A 7,897-nucleotide genomic window follows, 5' to 3' on the forward strand; every position below is an offset into this window, starting at 1 on the left:
ATGTGATGGATCAAATTGGATTAAGAGTAATCCTAATTGGGCTAATTGAGTTGGACTCAAGTTGATTCATGTGTTCAATGAGTCTAATTTAGATTATGACTCATTGAATCAATTTAATTAAATAAATTATATTCATTATATTAAATTGGCTTGAATTAAATGGTTGGATTAGATCAACCATGAGAGAGATTAAGTCAAGTTTGCCTTGACTTGAGAGGAAGAGGAAGAGTCAAGTTTGACTTGACTATTTGCCACATCATTAGTGATTTGGCATTAGGAGGACTAATGATGATGTGTCACATCATCAACATGTGCCACCTCATGGAGGTTACAACTATTCTCTTTAGTGGCCTCCACATTAATTGTGATTAATGTGAAGGGGGTTACACCTCTTGTAGTGGCCGGCCACTCAAATTGTGATGTGAATGAAAATTTAATTATTCATTCACTTGCATTCATGTGATCTCTTTTCCTCTAGCCATTCTCTTCTCCCTCTCCTCTTCTCTTGGCTGTGAGTTTCAAGGAAGAAACAAGGTGAGTGGTTTTGAGTTTAAAGAAGAAAGGTAGAGTGATTGTCACAAAGAAGAAGAAGAAGAGTGTTCTTGAGATTCATTCTTTTTCTTTTTTCTATCTTCTTTTCCCAATCTCATCCGAGAGCACCAAGAAGTGCTAGCACACTAGTGGTGTTCTCTTCTCCATCCTTGTGTGTTAGAGAACACATCTTGTTCGTGTGGATACTTCTAGAGAGTTGTCTACTTTGACAATAAGAGATCCAACATCTCCTTGGACAAGCGGGACTTGCGAAGGGCACGCATTGAAGGTATAAGATTTTCTCCATGTAGATCTAAGTGTAGATCTAGGTAAACTCATATCCATATGTTTTTCAAATTTTTCTTTGCACGGATCGGTTGGCTAAGGAGTTTCGGGGTTTCCGCGACGTGGAAAAGCGGTTTTCGCGGCCCGAAAAACCCAACAGTGGTATCAGAGCCACGTGCGAAGACGAATACGAGTTTATTTTGGTTTTTATGAAAAATAAACATTCTGTAATATTCTGTAAATTTATGATTTTTATAGCTTTTATGGGTATTTTTCTCGTAGAAGCGAAGCACAAATGTTTCGACACTTGTAGGCTTCGACTACCAGAAGTTTTTCCCCAAAACGGCCAAGTTTCGCCCCAAAACTTATTGGGACAGCGGGATAAGGCGCTGTTAGATCGCAAAGGAACCCTCGCGATGGTTAGATCGCGGGTAGGGGCGCTGCCCCTGGCCCCGCAAGGGGATTCGTTCTGCGATTGCACCCGAAAATCGCTAAACGGGACCGCCGGAAAATTTTACTCATAAAATTGTAAAAATTATGAAAAATTACAGAAAATTATGAAAATATATAATTTTGAATTATATATTATTTTTGTGATAGTCATGGCCCAAAAAGACCCAATATGATTGGATTTGTGTTGTAATTTATAATACGGTCTACGTGCCGTCATGTGCTTGTGTGTGCTGTATTTTATACGCGACCTGCGCGTCGTTCCTCCCTATTTATATTCTGGTTGTAAATTAGATTTAGACTCGAATGTAACTCGAGTTTCAAAATTGTAATGTAAATTTTGAAGTAGTGGAAGGTCCACTCGAGACGGAGTTACGAGGAGGGCGCGAGCAACACGAGGTGGTCAAAGGAAGGAGCTTGAGAAGCTGTTGACCTTAGGTTGACCATCCGATCTTCTCATTGGCTTGAGAAAATCGTAGTAGGGCCATGACATAATGACAAAATTTAGTTAATTACTTGTGTATGTGATGCATGTTTAATTAAGTAATTAATTAGTGCCTAACGATTAAGATTAGATCTAAATCGTGCACAAGATGCACCCTTACGATTAGATTAGATCTACATCATGTACAAGATGCACCCTATCGATTAGATTATATCTATATCGAGTATATGATACAACATCGACATTTAGATTAGATCTAAATCACGTCAACTCTAATGCCTACCGTGTCGTGATACCTATCACTACCTCGATCACATGTGTTGTTGAATCTGCTAAAGCAGAGCAACACATATTATCTTGGTAGGGTATGGAGGGATAATCTTGGTCCCGCCTATCAACGCATGGGTGAGTACAACTCAATTAGATTGAGTAACTAGTTAACTCGGTTGGATCGAGTACAACTATAGGCATTCTTCCAACGGTTGGAAAGATAGGACATAAATCGTATTTATATTAATTCTTGGGCGTATTAGCCAAAGCTAACTCAAGTTTTAATATAACTGCGGATAATGATCATATAAACAAGAGTTGCATAGAGATGTAATTGGTAATCGTTACCTACCGATCATACTAAATCTTGGGCGTATTAGCCAAAGCTAACTCAAGGGTTAGTATGATGTGGATCTTGTCCCACATGAATTATAGAATTCAGTGGGAGCATCATTTAGTTGAAGGCTAAATTAAATGATTTAAAAGAATATGATATTTATTTCTGCATTTATTTCTGTTGTAGAATTTCCATGACGTCAAACACGAACAACTTCTCTCTGCGTTCTGTCCTTAAGAAGGACAAGCTCAACGGAGCAAATTTCCTGGACTGGTACAGGAACCTGAGAATAGTTCTCACCCAAGAACGTAAACTGTACGTTATGGAGCAGCCCATTCTGGAGGCTCCTCCTGCCGCTGCCACGCGAGCAGACCGAGATGCTTACAAGAAGCATCAAGATGACACATTAGATGTGTCCTGTCTTATGCTCGCGACCATGAACTCTGAGCTTCAGAAGCAACATGAGTTGATGGACGCTTACGATATGGTTGAACATCTTTGTCACCTATATCAAGGACAAGCAAGGCACTGGAAGAGGAACTCCAAAGAATACCTGGAAGATCTTAAGAAGAAGAGAAATAAGATTTCTACTTCAGGTATACATGTTATAGAAGTCAACCTCTCTATTTCTTCATCGTGGGTATTAGATACCGGATGTGCTTCGCACATTTGTACTAATGTACAAGCGTTGAGAAATAGCAGGGCATTGATGAAGGGTGAGGTAGACCTACAAGTAGGTAATGGAACACGGGTTGCTGCTATTGCTGTAGAAACTTACTATCTATCTCTACCCTCTGGGCTTGTACTAGAATTAGATGATTGTTGTTATATACCTGCCTTGACTAAGAACATAATTTCAGTTTCTTGTTTGGACAAGAAAGGATTTTCGTTTACAATAAAGAACAAATGTTGTTCCGTCTATTTAAACGATATGTTCTATTGTAGTGCACCTCTAATGAACGGAATCTACATTCTAGATCTTGAAAGCCCTATCTATAACATAAATACCAAGACGTTCAAGTCAAATGACCTCAACCAAACCTATCTCTGGCACTATCGCTTAGGTTATATAAATGACAAGCGCTTATCCCAGCTCCATAAGGATGGTTTGCTGGACTCATTTGATTTTGAATCTTATGAGACATGCGAGTCATGCCTACTAGGCAAGATGACCAAGACTCCCTTTAGTGGGCACAACGAAAGAGCGACTGATTTGTTAGGACTCATACATAGTGATGTATGTGGCCCTTTCAATGTCGCTGCTAGAGGCGGTTATAGGTACTTCATCACATTTACTGATGACTTCAGTAGATATGGTTATGTGTACTTCATGACACATAAGTCAGAATCCTTTGAAAAGTTTAAAGAATTCAAGAATGAAGTACAGAACCAGCTTGGCAAGAGTATTAAGGTACTTCGATCAGATCGAGGTGGAGAATACCTTAGCCATGAGTTTCGTGACTACCTAGCTGAGTGTGGGATTCTATCCCAACTCACTCCTCCTGGAACACCACAGTGGAATGGTGTATCCGAAAGGAGAAATCGTACCATATTAGATATGGTACGATCTATGATGAGTCATACAGATCTTCCGACATTCCTTTGGGGCTATGCTTTAGACACGGTAGCTTTTATACTCAACCTAGTTCCATCTAAGGCCGTGATAAAGACACCATATAGGATATGGACTGGGAGAGATGCCCAAGTGTCTTTCATGAGGATTTGGGATTGTGAGGCTTACGTTAGACGTCAAGTCTAAGATAAATTAGGACTCAAATCCGACAAGTGCTACTTTATAGGATATCCCAAGGAAACTAAGGGATATTACTTCTACATTCCCAGTCAGCACAAGATAGTTGTGGCAAAGACTGGAGTCTTTCTAACAAGGGACTTTGTTTCTAGAAAGACTAGTGGGAGTACATTCGATCTTGAAGAAGTTCAAGATGCGGATCCTAGCACTGAAGCCTCGATGGAAGTTGAACTGGAACCACAAAGTGATGTGGATGATGTTGTTCCACAAAGAGTTGAGGAACAACAACCAGTTCAAGTAGACATACCTCTTCGCAGGTCTAATAGGATACGTCATCAGCCTGAGAGATACTCATTTCTCTTGTCTGACCATGATGACGTTGTGCTCATAATGATGAGTCTACCACCTATCAGGAAGCTGTGATGAGACCAGATTCCGAGAAATGGCTAGAGGCCATGAGATCCGAAATGGAATCCATGTACACCAACCAAGTATGGACTTTGATTGATCCATCTGAAGGGGTAAAACCCATAGGGTGTAAGTGGGTCTTTAAGAGAAAGACTGACATGGATGAACTTATCTATAAGGGCCGCTTGGTAGCTAAAGGTTTCAGGCAGATTCATGGTATTGACTATGATGAAACCTTTTCTCCAGTAGCGATGTTTAAGTCCATTCGGATCATGCTTGCTATTGCAGCTTACCATGACTATGAGATATGGTAGATGGATGTTAAAATCGTGTTTCTGAATGGAAACCTACTCGAGGATGTGTACATGACACAACCTCAGGGTTTTGTAGATCCAAAGCATACTAGCAGAGTATGCAAGCTGCATAGGTCCATTTATGGACTAAAATAAGCTTCTCGGAGCTGGAATCTTCGATTCGATGATGCAATCAAACAGTTTGGTTTCATCAAGAATGAAGATCAACCTTGTGTCTACAAGAAGGTTGTAGGGGGCATAGTTATCTTCCTCATATTGTATGTGGATGACATACTACTCATTGGGAAGGACATCCCTATGCTTCAGTCTGTCAAGACCTGGCTAGGGAGTTGCTTCTCAATGAAGGACTTAGGTGAGGCATCCCGCATTCTAGGGATACAGATCTATAGAGATAAATCTAAGAGATTTCTTGGCCTAAGTCAGAGTACATACATTGATAAGGTACTCCTTCGGTTTGCCATGCAGAACTCCAATAAGGGGTTTCTGCCAATGTCACATGGCATGAGTCTTTTGAAGACTCAAGGTCCCTCTTCTAGAGAGGAGAGAGACCGCATGGATCAGATCCCTTATGCTTCAGCCATAGGATCTATCATGTACGTCATGCTATGTACTCGACCTGATGTTTTATATGCTTTGAGCATGATGAGCAAATACCAGTCAGATCCAGGTGAAAGTCACTGGATAGCGGTCAAGAATATTCTTAAGTACTTAAGAAGGACTAAAGAATATTTCTTGATATATGGAGCAATGATGAGCTAGCTGTAAAGGGTTACAGTGATGCTAGCTTCCAGACCGATCAAGATGATTACAGATCGCAGCCAGGGTTCGTATTTTTCATTAAAGGTGGTGCTGTGAGCTGGAAGAGTTCGAAGCAGGACACAGAAACTGATTTTACGACAGAGGCCGAGTACATTGCTGCATCAGAGGCAGCAAAGGAGGCAGTTTGGATCCACAAGTTCATCACTGAACTTGGGGTGGTTCCCAGTATCGCTGACCCTATTGAACTCTATTGTGACAACAATGGAGCTATAGCACAGGCGAAGGAACCTCGCTCACACCAGATGTAAAATACCGGAAAAATGACGATTATTAATAAAGGAATTTTCCGGAATTTTTGGACATTTTTCGGGAATTTTTCGGAGCTCGTACGGGCGAGTTAACGGGAATAAAAACGGGGCCCGGAAAAGCCTGTTTAGGCTACTCATTTAAAAGAGGAAATGTTTATTTATTTTATATTTTCTTTTTCTCTTTTCTTTATTTTTTTCTTTTTCCCTCACCCGGTGCCGACTTCTTCCCCTCCGCGCGCCCGACGCGATTTTTCCCGAGTCCCTTCGCTCGGCGCCGACCCGTGCCCTAACCGCTCGGCGGTTCTCCTCCTCTTCAGTCCTTCTGGCCGGCGTCACTGCTCTCCCGCCACAGAGCTATTTTCTTCTTTCTTTCCGAGCGCGCAAGCCCTAGCCTCTTCCCCGATTTCTTTCTTCCCGCACGAAGCAGTCCAGCGACACCGACGAGCTTTGGTCGCCTCACAGCCACTCTCCTCGGCCGATCCTCTATGCCGGCAACCGAGCCATAGCGCCGACTTCTTCCCGACGCCTTCTCTGCCCAAAGCCGATCACCTTTTCCTCAGCCCTAGCATCGGCCTCTCCTCCTTCTACTTGACCCATCGCCTGTGCCCTAGACGAGTCTTCTTCCCGCACGAAGCCAGCACAACAGTGCCAGCAGATCGTCGAGTTCCTCTGTGCTCGTGCCTTAGTTTCATCTCCCGTGCCCTAGACTCAGTATTGGGGCGACTTTATCCGTCCACCAGTTGCCGGCAGTGAGGAGAACAGGGGGTAGTGAGTTAGGTAAGGCAAAAAGGGGAATTTGGATTTTTGATTTGGATCCTATGTTGAGTTTGTTGGTTGATAACTATGGTAAAAGTCACTGGTTTTGTTGTCTTACTGTTGGAGCAGGGAAGAAACACTGCTGCTAGGGTTTTTGGTGTTGATCACACTGTTGTATTGCCGCCGAGGAGTTATAGGGTTTGCTTTACTGTGGGGTGTTCTTGGTCCGACAGCATCCTTCCCTAGCAGTGGGTAAGTACAGGTTTAGATGTGTTTTTGTGTTGAATCTGTCATGGATTATGTTATTGTAAGTCCTAATTTGAAGGTGGAACGATTAGGGTTAAGACTATTAACCTTAGTCAATGGTTAGATTCAATTTTGGGTAGGCAATTGGTTATGTTAATTAGGGTTTTCCCTAATTTAGTTTTGTGGATTTTTATTTAAGCTATTTAAATACATTTTAATTGTAGCTAAATAAAATATATCTATGTGTTCGTCACAGGACTTTGATTCGGGACGGTATCTCGACGAGTATCTTGATTACCGGATTGGACCATATTTTCGGAGGCGGGTACTTTGACTTTTGTCTGTGATATGCATAATAAAGTGTTTAACAAATAGAATTGATAGTGTTTTCTATTTGTTCTGTTGGTCATTACATGATCTATTACATGTTTGCTTGTTATTTGTTATGCACTGCATGTTATTATTTATCTAGTCATACATGCTTTTGGTAGTGATCCAACAATATGATACCTATGTTCAGGACCTAGGGTTTATTTGATACGCTATCTATTTGTGTACTTTTCCTTTCGATTCATTACCTTGTAGTACACATTTTATATTATGTATGGAGCATGCTATGCTATTTGTGATATTGCCATGTTTAGTGTCATGCATCATCTTGCATGATTGCATGCTGAGCGTTTGTCTGCTCCATTATTGTTGAGCACAGCGCCAGTTACATTTATCTGTACACATCACCACTCATGGGTTAGTGGTATATCAGACAGGTGTGTGGCAGTTCTGTTATTAGGCTCCGCTAGTCTGGTGACTTAGCGTAGTAGCTGGCAGACGGTTCTGCTCTGTTTTGCCCCGCTGGTTTATTCATCCGCGTAGTAGCCGGCAGGCAGTTGGACTCTGTTTTGCTCCGTTGGTCCACTCATGGGTAGTGTGACGCAGCGTGGTAGCCGGCAGAGATTCCTCCCCGTCATCGTGTACCGGGAGATGAGAGCATTGCGCTCCCCCATTTATTATTTTGGGGTAGGAGTATGTGTGTACTCC

Source organism: Zingiber officinale, chromosome 8A (assembly GCF_018446385.1).
Source record: "Zingiber officinale cultivar Zhangliang chromosome 8A, Zo_v1.1, whole genome shotgun sequence".
Classification (NCBI taxonomy): domain Eukaryota; kingdom Viridiplantae; phylum Streptophyta; class Magnoliopsida; order Zingiberales; family Zingiberaceae; genus Zingiber; species Zingiber officinale.